Genomic DNA, 22409 nt, shown 5'->3' with positions numbered 1-22409 from the left:
CAAAGTTATGTATATATAATTAATTGAAAAAAATGAGTGCTATAAATGGTGTGGAAAAACTGGAGATCTTAGTGTAGAGATATCTGGAGAAGGCTTTTTGGAACTAACTGAAATCTAACCATCCACGAAAGGACGCTTTTGGTTAAATGATCCCATAAGTCTATTTCTGTTTTCTGTTTTAAGCTTGATGTTTTGAAGTATTCCATGTTTGATATTCTGAATATTTTATTCAATTTCCCTTGCGACAAAATCAAAGGGTTGTTCCAGAGTTAAGATGGCTTTTAATTCTGTGGGAAAATAATCACTTTAACCATAAAATACGGTATTTTTTTTTAATGTTTAAGTTACAAAAAAAGCAAGAGGCTATTGTATTTAGACACATAATAACGTTTTAGTAATATTTGGGGGATAACTATTTTAAAATTAAGTTATTTCCACTATCATAAGCTCTAGCCATCCCACTTCTGGGTGTATATCCAAAGGAAAGAAAACAATTTGTCAAAGAGCTACATCACTTCTGTGTTTATTGTAGCATTATTCACACTAGCCAAGTAATGAAAACAACCTGAGTGTCCATCAGTGGATGAATGTATAATGAAGAGATGATACACACACACACACACACACACACACACACACACACACACACACACTCACACACACACACTCACAATGGAATACTATTCAGCAATGAGAAAATAGGAAATCCTGCCATTTGTGACAAAATAGATGGACCTAAAGGACATTAATTTAAGTGAGATAAGTCAGAGAAAGACTAGTAGTGTTTGATATCCCTTATATGTGGAGCTCAAAGCAAACAAACAAAAACAAACAAACAAACCAAACTTGAAGAAACAGAGTGGATGGTAGTTACTAGATGCTGGCTGGTGGGGGAATGGGAGAGATGTTTAAAGGTACGTACTTGCAGCTAGTCTATAAATAGGTCCTAGAGATCTAATGCACAAAATAGTAATTACAGACAACAAAACTGTACTGTATACATTAAACTTTCTAAGAGACTAGATCTTAATTGTTCCCATCACTAGGAAATGATAATTACGTGACGTGATAGAGGTGCTAACTGTCACTACAATGGCAATCATATTGCAATATAAATTGATCAAATCTATATGTTGTACATCTTAAACTTATAAGTCAATTATGTCTCAATAATAAAAAAAAACAGCAGGATCAAACTGGAAAAAAGCCACCAAATAAAGTAAAGTAAAATAAAGTTATTTAATATTACGATTTAGAAATTACCATGCTTCAACACTGTAATTCCTTTTTGGTGAATTCATTCATTCACTCAATAAATATAATAAGTGTCTTTCACAAATTAGAGGTGGTCCCTGCCCTCCTGGAGCCTCTTACTTAGTGAGGGAGATAGGTATTTAAATACAAATATGTAACTAGATAATCACAAATTTTAATGAATGATAAGAGAGGACAAGAATGGGTACGATATGAGAAAGAATAAAAAGGGGGACCAAATTTAGATTTGGGAAGGTGTCAGCAAAGGTCTCTCCAGAGAAATGACTGGTAAACTGAAAGGTAAAGAATGGAGTTTGCTAGTGAAGAACAGAAAATCACAGGGAACAGCATATGGGCAAAGGCTCAGGAGTTAGAAAGAGCCTTGAAAAGGCCACTTAACTAACTAACAAAGAGCAAGGGAAGGGTGGCATGAGATGAGATTGAGGAGGGTCTAGGAGATCATGGATTTTATTGTAAGTAAAAGAAGAATCCATTAAAAGCTAAAGGTAACTTTTCATAGTGATTGTTATGTAATACATAGCATGTAACAAACATAGTAGCACGTTGTCTGATTCTCAGCAAGTACAACTAAATGGTGACATTACTATACCGTTATCAACATGAAAAGGAATTAAATCTAAGAATTCAATTCTAAGATGAATTTCTTGGGATTTTAATTGCTGTTCCTGAGCCTCTTGATTCTACATGTTAATATAACAGATTATGACCTAGTTAATATTTCATTTTTAGGAACTAGTTCTTAGAGATTCTAGTGTCCTGAAGACCCAATGCCCTAAAGATACCAGGATTCCTCAGTGAATCAAACAATTCATTTCTTTAAATAGTAATATCAACACTTAAAATACTTGGGGAGTATATTTCTTAGAATTCAAAAGTTTGAATAATATCATTATTAATAGCATATATTTATTAAGCACATACTGTTCTTAGGTACTCAAGCTTAGGCACAAAAGCATATAAGAAACAGCCCCTGGAAGAGTTTAGAATCTGAAGGATCAAGTCAAAATACACATGAAAAGATAGGAATAGGCATATTGCAGGCACTCAGGGAGTTATCACCAAGAATGGAAGCAGTCTGAACTTTCCTTTCTACTCCAGCAGTTGAATTTCAGATTAGAATTGAGGAGAGGGCAAACTTTTCAAACAATACACTCAGATTGTCCCTGTAAGATATTAAATTATTGGTGCCAAATGCATTAATCAGAGAAATAAAAGTCTCCTTCTTACACTCCTTGTTAGTGAGAAAATCTACAGTTGAGGAAATTCACTCAGAATTGATTAAAAGAAATTCCACACTTGAATTAGAAGCAGCAGCAAACATGAGAATATCTATTTTGGATGAAATTTTACAATTAATAAAGACAGAGTTTTCCAAAATAAGACTTTTTTTTTAAAGGGAACAGCAATGATAATGCTTCATTAAATCTTTACTGTTTATAGCCACAGGCTCATTTAAGAGGTTTGATTTTGCTTAGCTCTGTACAACTCATGTTAAATTCAAAAGAGGTTTTAATTTCCTAGGTAGTAATTTTAATTAAACTTTTTACCTTATATTTTGAAATTACTTCATATCAAAAAGTATACTTTCCTTTTAATTTTTTCCAAGATTTTTTTTCAAGGGGCGTCTCCTTATCCAGGCTCTGGTGACCAAAGTGACATCTCCTTTATTCATTCCCTACTGAATTGGCTCAGACAATTCTGGGGGAAAAGTATAGTAGTCGTACCTTATCTGCGGTTTCACTTTCCATGGTTTCAGTTACCTGTGGTAAACTGTGGTCCAAAAATATTAAATGGGAAATTCCAGAAATAAACAATTCAGAATGTTTAAATTTGTACCTTTCTGAGCAGCGTGATGAAATCTCATGCCATCCCGCTCTGTCCTGCCTGGGAGGTGAATCATGCCTTTGTCCAGGGTATCCTGCCTGTTAGCCACTTAGTACCCTTGTCAGTTCTCAGATCTACAGTTGCAGTAGCACAGTGACAGTGTTCCAGTCGCCCTTATTTTACTTAATATTGGCCCTACAGCACAAGAGTAGTGATGCTGGCAATTTGGATATGCCAAAGAGAAGCCATAAAGTGCTTCCTTTAAGTGAAAAGGTGAAAGTTCTCTGCTTAATACGGAAAGAAAAGAAATAGTATGCTGAGGTTGCTAAGATCCATGGGAGGAACGAACCTGCTACCCTTGAAATTGTGAAGAAGGAAAAATAATTCATGCTAGTTTTGCTGTTGCACCTCAAGCTGCAAAAGTTAATGCCACAGTGCATGGTAAGTGCTTAGTTAAGAAGGAAAAGGCATTAAATTTGTACCATAAGATAATCTGAGAGCGAGAGACCACAGTCACATTACTTTTATTACAGTATATTGTTATAATTGTCCTATTTTATGATCAGTTATTGTTGTTAACCTCTTATTGTGCCTAATTTATAAATTAAACTTCATCATGGGCAAACACATAGTGTGTGTGTGTATGTATGTGTGTATATATATATATATAATATGTATATATACACATACATGTTTGGTACTATATTTTGTTTCAGACATCCACTGGTAGGGGTTGGACCCTAAACACCACAGATAAGGGGGGACTATTATATTGTCTATTAAAGAAAGTAAAAAATGGACTATGGGAAACATTTAACTGACCTTTTAAGAAACAGACTCAGAGCTTATGAGTCAATGTATTTTCGTTCCATTTTTAAAAATTAATAAACTCAATTTTTAAGAGCTGTTTAGGTTTACATAAAATTGAGCAGTAAATACAGAGAATTCCTATATATCCTCACATCCTTTCCCTCCTTCTCACACAGTTTCCCCTATTAAGTTCTTGCTTTAGTGGTACATTTGTTACAACTGATGAACCAATATTGTGGGGTTTTTTTGCTGCTTTTTTGTTTTTGTTTGATTTTTTTTTTTTTTTTTTGCTTTTGGCTGTACCACTTGGCTTGTGGGATCTTAGTTCCTCAACCAGGAATTGAACCCATGCCTTCAGCAGTGAAAGCTCAGAGTCATAACCACTGGACACCAGGGAATTCCCTGATAAACCAATATTGTTACATTATTATTAACTAAAGTCCATAGTTTGTGTTGTGTAGTCTATGGATTTTGGCAAATGTATAATGTGACTTGTATCTACTATTACAGCGTCATACAGAATAGTTTCACTGCCCTATACACCATCCCCTGTGTTCATCCTTCCCTCCTTACTTCAAACCCTGGCTACCACTAATCTTTTGTCTTTTTGACTTTTCCAGAATGTCATGCAGTTGGCATTGTACAGTAGGTAGCCTTTTCAGATTGGTTTCTTTCACTTAGCAAGAGGCATTTAAGTTTCCTCTATGTCTTTTCATGGTTAGATAGCTCAGTTCTTTATATTGCTAAATAATATTTCATTTTATGAATGTAACACATTTTGTTCATCCATTTACCTGCTGAAAGGATACCTTAATTGTGTCCAAGTTTTAGCAATTAGGAATAAAGCTGATATAAACATGTGTGTCCAGGTTTTTGTGTGGACATAAATTTTATATATAAATATAAATATACCTGAAAGCTACTTATTATTTGACTTGATGTTTCACAAAAATGTCACTTAAGGGGACAATATAATTAAATATATTATGATTGAGCATATTAATGATAAACAACTCTTTTTGTGATTTTTTGCCTTTCAGTTTGGGTTATATATCAAATTTTAAATAATATTCATCACAGTGATTTGATCATTTTGTATACTGGTTTTGCCACTTAACAGAAATATTACCCATATTCATGTATATCATTTTAACAAGTGCATAATATTCCATTTAATTGATTTATCACTATTTTCTTAACCATTCCCTCATTTTTATATTTTATTTATTTTTATAAAGTTCTTTAAAAAGAGCCAAGAGGGGGCTTCCCTGGTGATGCAGTAGTTGAGAGTCTGTCTGCCGATGCAGGGGACGCGGGCTCGAGCCCCGGTCCAGGAGGATCCCACATGCTGCTGAGCGGCTGGGCCCGTGAGCCATGGCCACTGAGCCTGAGCGTCCGGAGCCTGTGCTCCGCAACAGGAGGGGCCACAACAGTGAGAGGCCCTCGTACCACAAAAAAAAAAAAAAAAAAGAGCCAAGAGGGAAGCTGGAAGGCCAGGGACAAGCATGAGTCCACAGGCAGGAGTGGTTGTGTTCATCATCTGTGGGATTATCTTCTCAGCTTTATTTGGGGTTACCACTCCCTAGCTACTCACATAAGTCCATGGAAATTGTCTGTCTATCTATCTATCTATCACTACTCTGACCCCTTCCCCATCCCTGGGCATTGGTGATTGGTTTTTGAGCAGACATTGGCATCAAGTTGGATGAATGAATCCTTTCCAAGGGACTTGGGACGAAAGAGAGCATAAGATCAATTTCTTCCCTGGAATTTGTAGTTCTAAGAGTAAAGTCTGGAAGTTGTGGTTGTACAAATATTCTGTCAAGGGGCATATTATATAAAGGGATTTTTAAAAATGGAGGAGCAGGTGTTTGTTTCTTCTGAGGGTCCAAATTAATTTCTAAGTTATTCCAACAAGGAAATGAATGAAAGGTTGAGCATACTAAAAGATAGTTAGTTATCAGTCTGAAGGGTTTTCCAGCCAAGCTCCTTTATTTTCTTCTCAAGTAAAAATACGTCAATAATTTGATTGTTCCTTCACTGGCTTCTCAGGATTCTACTTGTGAGCTCATTCTCCTTGCTTTAAAGATTCAATCAGTTAAAATATCCTCACTGTCTCGTCAATCACCTGTTTCAGAAGGAGAGGTTAGATCAGAAAGGATCTTTTCCAGTTAAATTCTACAAATAGTTCCCACCATGGCATCTCCCTCTTGAGATCAAGTCTTTTTCTTTTATATCCAAGATGATTAATTGACAGTGATGTTGGCTCTAGTGAATTGTATTATTTTTTTCCAAAATATTGATGACTCTTTCTATCAGACCCTTGTTCACCAGGCTTCTCCCTGATATTCCTCCTTGGAAGAGCAGTAGCCTTCCTGCCCAGTGGCTGTCCAACTTGCCATGACTTCCTTTAGCCAAGAGAATGTGAGCACAGGGGATATATGCCAGTGTGAGCAGAAAATTTAAGAACCATTTCAAGGTTCTGTCATTGTTTGTTTCCCTCTGCCATGATAACGGCATATTCCAGGTAGGGGCTGCTTCTTTATTCTAGAACTTCAAACAGGGAAGACACATAGAGCAGAGCCACAGCTGACCTCCAGGCAACATGCAATATGGACAAGAAACAGACTTTGTTATTGTGAGCCACATATATTTTGGGATTGTTTGTTGCTCTAGCATAATCTAGTGGAAGCTGACTACACTATAGCCAATGACTATTTTTCCTCTCTCACTTGGGGCACAGAGGCAGTCTTCTTCTATTCTCTAGTAGAGAGAGCCCAAAAGAGCTACATGCAAACATTCTCAGGATATTGTGCAAGACAAATACTTAAAAATATCCTATGCTTTTATTTTATTTCCCTTGTTATGACTTAGATAAATTAGTTCTTGGAGAAAACCTGGATTAAGCACTGCCATACCATACCCTCTTCGTGGTGGTTTACCAATGCCATAAGTTCAAAAAAGAAGAAAGCAAAGTCACATGACAAATAGCTTAAACCTCTGTCAGTCTGATGTGGCAAGAATGGCCAAGAGACGATGGCGTATTCCACATCTCAATTTTTTTTCCTATTGATTGTGAACAGATGGGAGCTATACTATTTAAGGAATAGTAAATCCTGGTGTTTGGCCATTATCCAAAGCTAAATGAAAGAAGGGGGCGGCATTCACATGGCTCAGTAACAGAAGACAACTAAAAATAGGTACCCAGCCCAAACATAGCAAGGCTGCGAGTTGCTAGGCAAGAAGGCATTTTCCTCAGCAGCTTAGGGTCCTCCATTCACAAGTTTTAAATTGCCTACTAATTTGTCAGATTTATTTGTTTCATCATTGTGCTCATTTAACATCCACCTCTATGGCCTCTTTTATATATATATATATATATATATATATATATATATATATATTTACATATACATGTACCTATTCTTTTTCAAATTCTTTTCCCATTTAGTTTTGTTACATAATATTGAGCAGAGTTCCCTGTGCTATACAGCAGGTCTTTGTTGGTTATCCATTTCAAATATAGCAGTGTGTACATGTCAATCCCAAACTCCCAATCTATCCCTCCCCCACCCTTCCCCCCAGTAACCCTAAATTTGTTCTCTAAATCTGAGTCTCTTTCTGTTTTGTAAATAAGTTCATTTTTATATTTTTTTTAGATTCCACATATAAGCAATGTCATACAATATTTGCCTTTCTCTAACTTCACTCAGTATGACGATCTCTAGGTCCATCCATGTTGCTGCAAATGGCATTATTTCATTCTTTTTAATGGCTGAGTAATATTCCATTGTATATATATATATATATATATATATACACACACACACACACACATCTTCTCTATCTATTCCTCTGTTAATGGACATTTAGGTTGCTTCCACGTCCTGGATATTGAAAAATAATGCTACAATGAACATTGGGGTGCATGTATCCTTTTGGACAATTTTTCTCTGGGTATATGCCCAGGAGTGGGATTGCAGGATCATATGGTAACTCTATTTTTAGTTTCTTAAGGAACCTCCAGACTGTTCTCCATAGTGGCTGCACCAATTTACATTCCCACCAACAGTGTAGGAGGGTTCCCTTCTCTCCACACCCTCTCCAGCATTTATTGTTTGTGGATTTTTTGATGGTAGTCATTCTGACTGGTGTGAGGTGATAATCTCATTGATGTTCAACATTGCTAATTATTAGAGAAATGCAAATAAAAAACTCTTTATTTTATATTAACCTAAGATATAGATTAAGCTGATTTACACACTGAATCAGACCCTTTTTGCTCAGTCCACTGAGTTCAAGAATGATACTACTGGCACTCAGTGGTTTCTATCCAAACGCTCTAACTTTATTCTGAAAATTAACATTTCCTGTAGTTATAAAAGTTACACTATTAATTAGGGTCCTGTGAGGGTTACTGATATAAACATTGGATGCTCTAATTAAGTTGCCACTGATTTCTTGAGCAATTGTTAGAATTGCTAGGTCTTTTCCTGTAGATAGAGGAATAGTTGAATATGTAATAACAGCCTCTTAGAACAGAGCCAGATTTTCCTATTTCTGCTGCAGTGACTATGATTTTAGACTCCCGACCCAGAGAAGTAAAACAACCCACTGAGCACTAGTGTATATATAAGCATAGTGTCGGCAAGTGGGACAGTTTATTGATTGGAAGATCAAAAATAAACAGGCACTCCTGAGGCTCACAAGTGGCTATTGTACCATTCTCAGCAAATCTCACTTTATACACATTTGAGATGCTATCGATAAGATTACACCCTAAAATGAACTAAACTACAAGAACATGAAACTCTTGTAGTTTCATAGAGGAAAGATGGAGGAAACTCAACAAACATAATATTGAACAAAAGAAGCCAGATACAAAAGAATACATGCGTATAATTTCATTTATAAAGTACAAACCCAGGTGACATTCATCTACAGTGTTAGAAGTTTGTCTTTCCACAGGAGACAAAGGCTAAAATTGGAAGGATCATTAGGTGGCCTCCAGGGATGGTAGTTATATTTTATTTCTTGACCTAAGTGGTAGTTACATAGATATGTTCTGTTCATGATAACTCATCTAAGTGTATATTTCTAATTTGTGCACTCTTCTGTAAATAAGCTATACTTTAATAAAAAAGGAAAAAAATCATACTCCAGAACTAAACACACAGTCTTGGGTGGTGGGGTCTCTCTTTTTTTTTTTTTTTTAGGAGGTGGGGTCTTAATAATTTATTTTAAGAAATTTCATACTTCTGTTTGTCCATTAAATCAAGTTTCACTCCTTTGCTATTCTAACCAATCAACAACCTCAGCTTCTTGAACGTGGGCAAAGGCTGACCCACAATGAAATGTTGACAGACTTACGTGTTTCAAACCACATTATAGCATTGCTCATTCATTCACGTAGTCTCCCTGACCCTGAAGCCAAGCTGATTCTTATCCAATTTGACCTAGTTCTTTATTCCATGGAATTTTTAAAGTTTGGATGACCCCAGTGAAATCCAGGCAAATTTTATATCCAAATATGATTTAGTTCCATGTAGAGTCTTAAAACAGCCTAATCTCCTGTGCATACCCAGCAGGGTTTGATTCTTAATATTTCTATGTACTTCTCCATTTGTTATTTTAATTATATTAGACTGATTCTTTATTTCACTTGAGGTTTTTAAAAATGAAATTTATTTTGAGATCTCCACCACTCAGAGTACCAGCAAATGCTTACTGAATATTTTGCATGTTAATAGAAACATTTATCATTAGGCTTTGTTAGATAAAATCCAGTGTACTTTTTAACTCAATCCTGATACCAGGCACCCCAAGACCGACTTAAGCTTTATGCACATCAATTATCATTAACATTTGTTTTTCTTCATAGATTCGATTTCCCAGTAACTATGGTAGAACAGTCTTTCCCCTCCCGCAAAGCTGTCTCCACCTACAGATGCCATCCAGATGTGTGATTAGATGTAATTAATATTTAAGGGTGTCTGTAGCTGGTCTCTGGTGTGGAAACTGAGGGTTGTTTTTTTCTTTTTTAGAGAGCCTCTTGAGTGCTTTCCAGATAAGCTCTAAATAAAGATGGCTTTGCTTTCCAGACCCCATGTATACTTGTGATCAGAGAAATATGGGTAAATTAAATCAAAATGACAGCCATGATCAAGAGTAGCTTATCAGGGCTTCCCTGGTGGCGCAGTGGTTGAGAGTCCGCCTGCTGATGCAGGGGAGGTGGGTTCGTGTCCCGGTCCGGGAAGATCCCACGTGCCGCGGGGCGGCTGGGCCCGTGAGTCATGGCCGCTGAGCCTGCGCGTCCGTCCAGAGCCTGTGCTCTGCAACGGGAGAGGCCACGACAGTGAGAGGCCCACGTACAGCAAAAAAAAAAAAAAAAAGAGTAGCTTATCATCAGAATGAATAGGACTGGGGACCCAGACTGGAAAAGTAAAACTTTTATCAAGTAAAACTTCTTAATATTAAATAAATTGGGGGGGGTTAAAATTATATTTTTCTTATACTTGTTCAGTTCCACATAAGCTTTTCTTGGGCTCTCAAGCATTACTTCTTTCATAATTAACCCATAACTTGCCTCCTATTTGGTCAAAGGAAATTGTCATTTTTACTTAATATTTTTGGTGGATCATAAAGTCATAAGTCCTTGATCTGGTTTAATAAGTGGGAACTCTCATTATTTTATATTATTTTTATATATTTATATTATTATATTATTTTTTTCAAATTTTTAGCTTCTATTTTCATGAATCATTTTTTTTTTTTTAAATTCAGTTAACAAGCAAGATTTACTTTTTTTCTTCACTTGCCTTCAACAAAGAAATGTTCAAGTCTTTTATTTGTAGGACCTTCATGGTGATTATGACAAAATATACCTGGAATGGGACAGTGGTATGACTTATTAAGCAAATTTATTTCCTTCACTTTATTTTTCCCTGTCCCTTGGTCTTATCTGCTAGGATGCAGATAACCCAGGAGATAGCACCATAATGGCTAGTCCATTAAGACCAGCCCCAAGAGGGAATTTTCCAATAATAGACCCAAACCTACTAACATTTCAGAGTGGTGGGGATTTTGATGTGGAATTTTTGTAATCTATTCCATAGTTCCATTCTATCCATTGCTTGAAGGTGAAAACAAGGTAAAAGTTGAATTTTATAGTCTTTCTCGCGTTACGGAGCACAGGCTCCGGACGCGCAGGCTCAGCAGCCATGGTTCACAGGCCCAGCCACTCCGCGGCATGTGAGATCTTCCCGGACCGGGGCACGAACCCGTGTCCCCTGCATCGGCAGGCAGACTCTCAACAACTGCGCCACCAGCGAAGCCCTGAATTTTATATTCTTATAATACACCCACTTATAGACAATTTTTGTTGTAAAATTTGTTCCCGAAGCAGATATTTTGGGACCAGGGATCCTGTATATTTGAACAAGATTCTGCATAAGACTACGAATGGTGGCTGCATTAACCAGAAAAGTGATCCTATAACCTGAATGAGAATAATATACAAATTTATTTTTTATCTGGGTGGCATAATATGTCCCAGCAATAGACATACAGGTATTAGTATACATATGAAAAGATACTAAACCTCATTTATAGTAAGAGAAATACAAATTACAACCAAACTGAGATGCTGTTTTTCATATACAAGACCAGCAATATCAAAACATTTAATAACATTATGTTAATGAGGGAGGGAGTATAAATTGTCACAACTTCTATGAACTGTAATTTGACAGTAGTTATCAAAATTACAAATGCACTTATGCTATGACCTAGCATTTCCCTTTCTAGGAATTTATTTTACAGATGTACGTGCACTGTGCAAAATGACGTGTATAGAAGAATATGCATTAAAGCACAATAGCTGTAAAGGCAAAAGACCGGAAGCGACTTAAACATCAGTCAGTCTGAAAGCAATGAACGATAGAACGGTACATTCAGACAATGGAACAACATGCAGCCATTTAAAACGAATGGAGAAGTTTTTTATGTGTTGAAATGAAATGATTTTTAGGATACATATATTATTAAAGCAAGATGCCAAGCAGTGTGTGTAGTATACGACCATTTATGCAAAAAAGGGCTGAGACGAACAAATATTTGTTCATACGAGGAAAAAACATCTGTGATGAGATATGTGAGAAACTGATAACACGAGTGGTCACAGAAAAAGGGTGGCTGGGGGACGTGGGTCAAAGGGAGAGCTTTTCATTCTATGTCCTTTTGTGTGTTTTGAATTTTGAAATTTGTGACTAAATTATCTACTCAAAAAATAAATGCAGTTAAAAAAAAAAATAAAAGCATGCATTTTCCTGATCAGCAATCTCATCCAATCAAGATTTAAAATACCATCCTAATATTAGAAGTAATACCAGGCCCAGGATACCTGCAGTTGGCACAGGCTCAATTAGCTTCCCATGTCTACAATGAATCTGCAGGACCTGTCAGTCTTCATATTAGACCAAATTGCCTATTGAAAGGGAGAATCAGTTGAATGGATTACCCAGTTCGCCTCACTCGCAAGTCTCAGCTGCGATTTCAATCATTCCTTTTGGGTCCCAGTACAGTTTCTTATTTATAATTGTGGTTCATGGAGGAGCTCCAGAGGTTTCTGTTTCTATCCTGTTATAATCCTGCACATTATCTGCGTTACACATCCCAGCCCAAATTCCTCCTTCCTGCAGTGTTACTATCAGTACACACTCAGGGAGAGGAAAATTTACCCCAGGGAATATCTTTTATTCTCTGTAGCCAACAAATAATGTATCACAACTCAGAAACTGAATCCTCGCTTCTCCAAATCCTTCATTTTTCCAAGGGCTGTCTCTCATTAGTCTGGAATTAGTGCTTCCTTTGAACCTGTATCTTAAAACCCCTGAAATGATTATATTTATGTATTTTCTCTGAAATACCTGGACTCTGGCATAGGATTAACATCTTTCTGGGAAGACTCGATATTCCATATGGAGAGAAGAAAATCAGGCTGTTTATGTTTCCCCTTAGACTAATTAGGCTAAACAAGATAAATTGAAATTAGTTTCCCTTACTTAGCATTACCCCTTAAAATTGGAAGGGAGTGCCCGTAGGGGCAATTATTAAACCACTTTTCCTGTTTGCTGGTTATGGACGCACATAAAGTCTAGAAGAGTGTGCAAACCTTTCATTCAGACTAAAAAATCCCGTTTCTAACCCATATTGCATATGCAAGAGTTGTGGGGTATTGATGAGGTGGAGTCTGGAAGTGGCTCCTTTGTTCTTTTCAAATGATTCCCAGTTCACCAGAAGACCAGGGTCTTTTGGAGGAGACACTAGACAAGGCCGTGTCTCTCACATTTCCTAGGGAACAAATCCACCTCTTGGGCCGCTTTATCCCCTTCCCTCTTTCTTCCATTAATGCTTTGTTTTACTTCCCCTGATTTCCCCTGATTTTCTCCTCAGCCCCTGGAACAGTTTTCCGTCATTTCATTCCATTCAGTTCCACTCTGGGTGAAAAAGGTAGGATGGGGGCAAGGATCCTGGAATCCTCCCAATGAACTCTAGAAATAATCAAACCTTCAACAGTGGGCCCCAAGATTATCTCCTATGACGCTGAAACAGACTTTTTCTTCCTCTGCCTTGGATTCCATTCCTAAGTGCTGCTTTTTTCCTCTGTTTTCGGTAGGTGCTAGGGCTGGAGGAAGGGGAAAAGCTTCATGCTGCTCTACACTTTTTTTAGGAGAAAGAGGCATCCCACCTTTAGCCCTAGCCTGAAAGCATGCCTGTTTAATCCATAGTCAACTTAACTAGACAGCTCTAGCTTTGGCTGCCTCTGAATTCTCCCTGCTCCTTATGTTTTCCCTTTGTTCAGGAAAAGTATCTATCTTCTTTAACAGCTTGTCCTCCGAGTCAGCTCTTTACTTAATATGAATGATTAAAACCATGCAACTAAGAACATCAGAAAGCCTACAGTCAAGCTAATTTATTTTAATTAAAATTTGATTCACAGAATTCAAACTAGTCCCACTAGACAAAAATATCCAGCGAAATGCTGGAGATGCTTTGGGAGCCTGGAGAAGGTCAGTCATCATTTCCAAGGATTAATACCAATTTAAGATCATTAAAATGACCTTAGGGAAAGCAAATAGCAATTATGAAATAGATATAGATATTGATGTATATGTCAATGTTTGGTCCAGTGGGACTGTAGACTCCTCTGGGCTTCCAAGTTGAACAAGTCTGGAAAAATCATCTATGTATAAATATTTTAAGTTCACAATTGTAAATTTGGGGGTCCAAATTAATGTTAAGGTAAAAATGGGTATCCTGCATTCAAGAGCAGGAATGGAACGGCTACATTATATGGAAAAGGAATCCCATATTCTATAATTATAATTTAATTTTAAAAAACCATCTCTGTAGTAATTGTATATTAAACAGCATCAGTCTGTTATTGGAGCCCCTTTTACAATAGGATCATGTCCTAGATTTTCCATCTATTTCACTCCAAATCCTCATGGCAATGTTAACCAGTGAGACACCCAATTCTCTAATGCTCTCAGACACTGTGTACTAGCTTAAAGCAGTTTATGATTATTTTAGGTTATTCAAAATTGTCCATAGTGAGTAAATCTTTCTCAGCCATGGTATGCCTTGTTAACTGCCAGTTGCTGACTAACACTGCATCTTCTCAAAATAGCTGATTCTACCTCCAACTGAGTGGAGTCTCCTAGGACTTTTGATTGGGCCTTACTTTTAGCTGGTTATTAGGAAAGGAAATGAACCAGATGTTGAAAACTTTCCATTCCTGTGGGCTTAACTGCTACTCCTGGCATACAGAAAGCATTAAAACATTCGTGTATTTTGAATGAAGGTTGAGTGAATACCTGATCAGAAATATCTTTCAATTATGCTTGTGATTTATGGCTTCCATTTGACATCCTGCTGGACCTTGTACCTAGCCTTTGTTTTTATTTGCTTCGCTTCTGTAGGCCATACAACATAGTTACCATACCTTTCATCCAGTGGAGATAGGAAGAGAAGCTGTGTCATTACAGCCACAAGTTAAAATGGATTTACAAAATTGCCATGGATGTGAAGATCACATTTGTATAAACTCAAATGTACTATATTTTACTAATAGGGAAAAATGTAGTTGAGACATAGAGAAAAAGGAAAAATAATAAAATAGATAATAGAAGAAATAAATCAAAAAGAGAATTATGGTTTATGTATTTTCCAAGTATTCTTCACTCTTGCAGCATCAGGGCAAGTTCTGCCGTTGGCTCTGAAAAGCCTTTAGAGATTTGAACAAAGTAGAAGTGATGGTCTTTACTGAAATTTTTCATTTAAAAAGACAGCCTGATGTACAGTTATATAAAAGAAAAAATAGCTAGTACAGGCTAAGTTGGTGTGTGACCTAATCTGGAGAAGACCCAGTGGATTTCATCTCTCCGAGACCATAACTTGCTTGAAGATAATAGGCTTTGTCTATCCACTCTGTTTCCTCCCCAGGGCCAGCATTATGACTTTTGTAGGTGCTAGGCATTTTTGCCTTTGTGTGTCCCTTTCTCTATAAAAATACTAACAATTATATTTTCAACTGATATAATGACAAATATGTTAATATTATTAAAGAGCTTTCTCTAACCTATACATTCTTTTTTTCCTTCTGATTAAAGAAAAGATCAAACATTTTGATTTGTGAGTCCCTAAAGGCATTGTGGCCCTATGCACAATGCTTTCCTTGCCCTATGGATGGTTGGCACGAAAGGACTCAGTGCTGGAGATGGAAGGATCTTTAAAGTGGAAGTTCAATGTTTTCTTGTACTGGGCCAAGTAACATTACATTGAAATGAAAAGTAAACTATTGGAACATTTCTAATTTGTGCAGTTCAAGGATGGATGGTCTTTCTTTAGAGATTTTACATTTGAATGAAAAGTCAGGGCTTTGCAAAGGCCTAGCTGTGAATGGGTACATGCTAATTAAATATCAGCATCTTTTAAAGTAGACTTTGTATTAAAGTATAACACACATGTGGCAAAGGGCACATATCAAAAATGAACAGCTCAGTGAATTATCACAAAGAGAACATCCTCAAGTAATCGCAACCGGAAAATGCTATCAACGTTTCAACACGAAGAATATGCAAGATGCACTTCAGAATTTGGTGCTGAAAATATTAAATGAAACATGGTTTAATATTTACTTTGATTCTAAGAATGAATGACTCTAAAATGACTTACACATTTGTGTTAAGTGTTCAATTTTATTTTGTTATCAAGTCATGTTTATAACAGCTACCCCTCATCCTATCCCTGAATTCTACTCTTGATCCTTCATTCTCAACTCATTCCTGAGCTGCACGTTACTCTGACCTCCCCTCACTCTGTCACTGACATGTCCACTCCTGACATTACCCTATCATTCATTCCTTCACAAATATTTGAGGACCTATAATGTGCCAGACACTGTGCTAGGTGCTAGGATACAGCAGTGAACAAGTCTAGACCATCTTGAACCTTCAAGGTTAATACAAGAGACATAGACATTTCATGAATAACTATTAAATTCAATTATACTAAATACTAAAAGGGAAAAAGTACAGCATGCCATAAGAGTGAATAATACGGAGACCTAATCTAATTCTGGGGGTAGTTTATTCATTCTTTCCCTTTTTATTAAACTAAAGATGGTCATGGTCATACTAATGACCAATGACAGCTATAGGATGAGTATGAGAGTTTGCACAAGAAGTAGAAACAGTTTCATGTTATACAATGAATGATATTGTTGTAAACCCTTATACTATTTTTATTGAGGGTGTTAAAATGTTTGGATTTATATATTTCAGAATTGCAGCATCAAAACAACAGCATCTTAATTTCCATGCTATCCAGATCACTGTGCCAAATGCCCTTCCATATCTTCTCCCTCTCTCTCTCTCTCTCCCTCTCCTTCCTGCCCCCCCCTTCTGTCTCTCTGTCTCTCTGTCTCTCTCTCACACACACACACAAACACATCCCACAGCAGATCCCCAAATCACAATTTTAAGCAACTCTCAGATCTCCACAATTTTTTCTCTTTATTTCAAGAATGACGCAAGATTAAAACATCCGGCCACTTAAAAATCCTCATAGATTTATACCAAATGAAATCAGAAGGAGGCAATTATATCACTGCCTGATTGATCCCCTCAGCCAACATTTTTTTGTAAACCTCTAAGGGGAGATAATGCGTGAAACCACATGTGCATTTCATGGGTTGCTCCATGTCTAAGCTCTGCTTGCCTATCAGCTCTCCGTGCCCAGGTAAGGCAGGCCGTCTTGAACAGTGCTCTTCTTCATGCATGCAGTGGGCCCTTTGTCCTCAGAGACAAATCCATTTTCAATTTTTTCCATATACTTCTTTCTCCTTATACCCAGCTAATGGAGTCATAGTTTGTCACATTCTTGGCTTGTTTACTAACATCAGAGCTCTCTTTAGAAATATGCCCTGTGACTTTCTGGCTAGCACTGTGTGGAACTAAATAATCTTACTACCTCAGAAACATCTCTAGACTATGTGGACAGAGAGAGAATAGAAACATAGAGGCTGCCCCTCTCCTGCATCAAGGCAACTCCTTCTCTTGCCCAACCTATCACATAACACCTTGAAGCTAATTGCTACCATTTTGTGATAACCTTCTACTCGCCCATGAGTCTTTTCTCCCCCCTAAGTCTTCTGCTTACAACTTTTCTTAATGTGTATATTTTAGTCCTTGAATATGCTTGCCTTCCTGTTCAATTTCAGTAGGCTTGAGCTTGGCCGTAATTAAGTGAAAGTTACACAGAGTGATGCCTCCCAAACTACAAACATGACTCCTGAAACTCATGAATATTTAAGTATGATTCTGTCAGTTTGCTTCCCCCCCGCCCCAGATATTATTTTCCTCCCAGATATTAGATCCCTGAGAGCCTGGTACCTAGCAGGGACTCAGTAAATATTTGCTGAATGAATGAATTTCTTTCCATTCTCTCCCCACGTAGTCATTACATCAGCATGCCTTCCCCTTCAGAAACTGGGTTGTCTTAGGTAAGAAGGTTTAATGTGTGCAGGGGCCCTGCTTTAGGCAATGTTTCCCTGACCATAGTTTCCGCAGTCTCCTGAAGGGGTTCTTCTCATGTTGAAGGTCTCAGGTCAAACTCTACTCCTCTAGCATCTTTGTATTTATAAAGAAAGGTTTTCTTTTGGTTTGTTTGTTTGTTTTTGTTTTTTTGTGTGCTTTTGTTTTGGTTTTGGTTTTGTTTTGCATTTTGGCTAACAATTCAACAATTTCCTCCTTGGGTTAATTAAAAAATTTCAGGTAGCTACCATCTGAGCTCATGGATTTAACTGCATTTGGTTTGTTCATAATTACCAGAATTGCCTGGGCATTTGCCAGTGTTTGATTAAGCACCTTTTACCTGTACACTTCAAAAAGCAATTTGGGAGTGAGAAAACTCTTAACTTCTTCCCTAAAAATATTGACCAATAATTTGTTTAACCTCCTGCTCTCTGTTCTTTTCCTTTAATATGCCCTGCATGCTGTGATCATCATGTGATTATCTTCTGTTTCTAAAGACATAGCGTTCACATTAGAGCCCCTGAATAGTCCTTTTAAATCTTCATTTCTCATTTATACCACACCTGGTACATTGTAATATGCTAAAGTTCTTTTTATTTTGCCTAGATTTATTTTTTAAAGGGAATATTCCTAGGACAATTCCTTTAAAATTTCCAGCTAAGGATGACAAGTGTTTTCATGTGTGTTTTTAAGTATATAGTCATTTTGATAGCATACTTAATCTCACGATTTTAATCAGCAGTCTTGAAGAACTTCTAAAATTCTTACAGATTAATGGATTTTTATGTCATTTCATTGAAATTTTCTATATTTGTTCCCTCATTTATCAAAAATACCTATTTATAGGGGAAATGTATATATTAAAGTGTAATGAATTTCAACAAGACATATGACAAAATGTTTGATGGAAAAAATATGGGCAAATACTGGGATTGATGATTATATAAATCTTATAAGTTGAAGAGTCTAAGGATGGGAAAAAAAATGGGCTTAAATGCCTTTGAACGTAACAGGCATGAAATAATTAAGGGATTGAGTCAACCTTAAGGAAGATCTCTGGAGTCAGGCCACAGGGCTCCGCAACTGACCTCATTCTGGCTGAACTACAGTTGACATGAAGAACTGATGTAATCTTGGCTACAAAAACAGTATAAAAAGAAAATGAATCAGTTTTTATTCTTATCACATCTATCGTGTGCTCTTCCCCCTGGTGTCAGGACTGTTTAGTTTTATTAATTTAAGAAGGACACTGTCAAACTGTAGTATAACAGGACAAGTATTACTAAATGACAACTAGCTTGGAAACAAGCAGAAGTGGGAACAGGAAGGATGGCTTCAAATACTTGTGGGAAAACACGGGAAATAGGGATTTATCCCAATTTAACTCTAGAAAAAAAAATGCCTAGGGTCAATAATTGGAACTTAAGAGGCTTCCAGCTTCACTTCCATATAAAAAAGTTTTTAAAGGTTGTTCCAACAAAGTAGTGACGTTGCGTTAAGTTCCCTGTTGCCAGCGCTGTTAAACAGATGCTGAATAAAGCTGTCAGAAATCCCATCAGACTAGAGGTTAACATAAGTTCATAATTTTCAGCTCCAAAGCAGAGATGCTTCCGGTTTGATTAATTCAATTTTTTACAACCAGAGAAGTAAGGCTGCTTTTAAGTGCTGCACTCACCTTTAAAACCCATTGGGAGGAACTCCTCACACTTACCAGTTCCAGCAATTCCAGTTCCCCAGATGGCTGTGGGCTAACATTCCCTGGGCTCTAATCTCTAGAGGAAATGTTAAGGAGCACAGCGTACCCACCGGGACCTGAACCTGATCCTGAACCTGAACCTGTGTGGTGGCTGCTGGCTGTCTCCTTTCTTTATCAGCGATGCAAAAACATCTGCGGGTGGAGGGCCATTTTTACAATTGCCACCGCCAGGTGGAGCTGCCGCAGATACTTTTGCTTCGCTGACCTACCTATTTCCAAGCCTCTACCTGACCTCCTTCTGGGTTGTCATGAAATAGAAGCAGAGTCCTGTGGTGAGAGTCCTGGGAAAACCATTGCTTTCCTGATCCAGGCATTGCCACTTTCTCCTTCTTCAGGGTTTAATCATGAACACTGAGGATGGAATCACAGCAGTTAATAGACAGCCATGAGGAAAAAACCCTGGAGGACTGTAAAGACATTAGCTCTGACAACTGCCTTACAAATACTCTCTTCCTATTTATTTAAATATTTCTGCTCAGGATTTTTTGATGCCAGCAGCTGAAAGCATTCCTGACTGAGACGTGATCCTTCACGATATCCCCCCTTGGGAATGCAGTATTTCTAGTCATATGATTGCTTAAGCATCTTGTACAACTAATTCTTTAAAGCAACCTTCATCTGTAACTGAGAGGTCTGAGGACCATATTGGATGTTTATGGAATCACAGAATCTTAGACTTAGAAGGAAACTTCAGAGATCATCAAATTAGAAAAGTTCACAGGTACAGAAATTTTCTAAGAGCGCTGGTAAACGGTCATGCACTCGTTTAGGGATTCGTGCAATATTAATTGAGTGCCTACTAGATTGAAATGTCTTCATTAAGGACCTCGGTACTTATCCAGGTAATCTTCGAACATCTCTGATTGATAGAAATTCTTTTGTTTATGAACCAAAGTATTTTGATTTTATAAAGGATATAAAATTTTTTTTAAATTTTTTAAAATCTTGGGTTATAAAGTATATGATCTCTGAAATAGCTATTAATATAATTTATTGGAAAATGACTTTCCATGGCGGAAACCACATGAACTTTGAAGTAGAAGATAACAGTTTGCAGAATCTGTCGGCAATGCCTCTTACTACTTGTGTGACCCTGGGCTAGGTATTTGTGCTAGAGATTCTGTTTGCTCCCACCTCCCCCTATCTCTTACTCTCTGTGTTCTGAACTTCTCAGAGTACATCACCTAGGCTCCCTTTCCTTCTGTTTCTGGGTGGGTTTGGTCAATGGGGGGCACATGCAGGAAACTGAAGGATGGGAGGAGAGAAAGTAGAGGTCAGGGTATCTGTTCCCCCAGTAGACGTCCTCCGTTCCCTGCGACTCTGCCAGTGGCTGCATCCCTCTACGGTTCAACTCCTAGAGGATGGCCTTTCTTCCCTCAAGCCTTCGTGGGCTCTAATAACATCCCTCTCTTCCCTTTTCCCTTTGGGTCCAGGTGTGGTGGTGGCTCCCTGCTATGGTACATCCTAGTGCCATTATTGTGTATCCTTCCCACATCCTTCCTTCCCTTATAGATTTCCTTATCTGTTTCCATCTTTGAAAATTGGCCCTTCTGAATATGTCATCTGTTTCCTGTGTCAACTGCTACATTATTAAATCTCTCTGAGCCCCCATTTACTCACATGCACGGGGATACTGATAGCTACCTCAAAGAGTTCCCGTGAGGGATTAAATGTCATTACCTCTGTACTACAGTCCAGTGTCTGGCACATAGTAAGTGTTCCATAAATGTAAGACTAAAAATATTATAGTTGAAGATATAATTAGCATACTTAGCATAGGAGAGAGGGAACCAAGAGCATTCCCATTTTTACATACTGGCAGGAGCCTTTTTCCAACATAAATATAGACTAGCACATAGGAGTAGAAAGAATATGTAATCATATCAATGGCTGTAAATGTCACAAGGAGCAGTGCTTCTCTTAAGATCCTCACTCCGAACTGCCAAGCCCATTGATCTTTCTCTCCCTGAGGGTCTGTTCATTCAAGGATGAGTAATAGGTAACACTTCAGAAGCTGAAAGCAGATCACCTTCATTCATTTTATGACCAGCCTAATTACCTGACTAAAACCAACTTAAAACACTGTATCACCACCATTGATTCTGTTTCTATCTAGGGCCAAATGAAACACTTATTAGCATGTACACACCTTAACAGAAAGAAAATCTTTACATACCTTCTTTCCAAGGTGCATATTCTTCCCTTAGAATCTGCACATACTTCTATGTATCACTTATGAAACTGTTTTGTAGTTAGTTGCTTGCTTGTTACTCTTCTCTGTGAGACTTTTTTACCCACAGCACCTTGCAGATTTACCTTTAACATAGTAGGAGCTCAATAAATGTTTGCCGAGTGAATGGTGCCTATGAGTTAGCAGGGACTATTGCTTTTATTTAGGTTCCTGAGTAAGACACAGATGGCTTGGCAGATGGTATGTAGGGTCATGTGATGCCTTCCCAGGAAGCCTGAAGTTATTCACAGAAAGCCATTGCGTCACCACTGTGGCCAGCTTGAGCACTGCCGTGAATCTGAGCAGACACAGTAGCCAGCAATGGGATGATTAGTGGAGAAAAGTTCAACATCCTGCTCATTTCGAAAAGACAGTATAGAGAAGTAAAAGAAATAATGGCCTGAGGACACCAGCATAG

The 22409-nt window shown here is 37.6% G+C and overlaps 2 protein-coding genes across 2 annotated transcripts in view; both read right to left on the bottom strand.

Annotated features, from left to right (window-relative positions):
* The window catches only part of OXR1 (oxidation resistance 1), a 502318-nt gene extending 480295 nt beyond the window's left edge, over positions 1-22023 (bottom strand). Inside the window, exon 1 of the mRNA XM_067017533.1 lies at positions 21938-22023. The gene's annotated coding sequence lies outside the window, so the exon portion shown is untranslated. The remainder of the gene's footprint in view (positions 1-21937) is intronic.
* The window catches only part of LOC131744244 (protein CEBPZOS-like), a 40290-nt gene extending 18266 nt beyond the window's left edge, over positions 1-22024 (bottom strand). Inside the window, exon 1 of the mRNA XM_059043619.2 lies at positions 21938-22024. The gene's annotated coding sequence lies outside the window, so the exon portion shown is untranslated. The remainder of the gene's footprint in view (positions 1-21937) is intronic.
* Positions 22025-22409: the final 385 nt, after the last annotated feature.

The sequence above is a fragment of the Kogia breviceps genome, chromosome 17, assembly GCF_026419965.1.
Source record: "Kogia breviceps isolate mKogBre1 chromosome 17, mKogBre1 haplotype 1, whole genome shotgun sequence".
NCBI lineage: Eukaryota > Metazoa > Chordata > Mammalia > Artiodactyla > Physeteridae > Kogia > Kogia breviceps.
The sequence above is the reverse complement of the archived record's forward strand: the minus strand, read 5'-3'. Positions and strand labels throughout refer to the sequence as shown.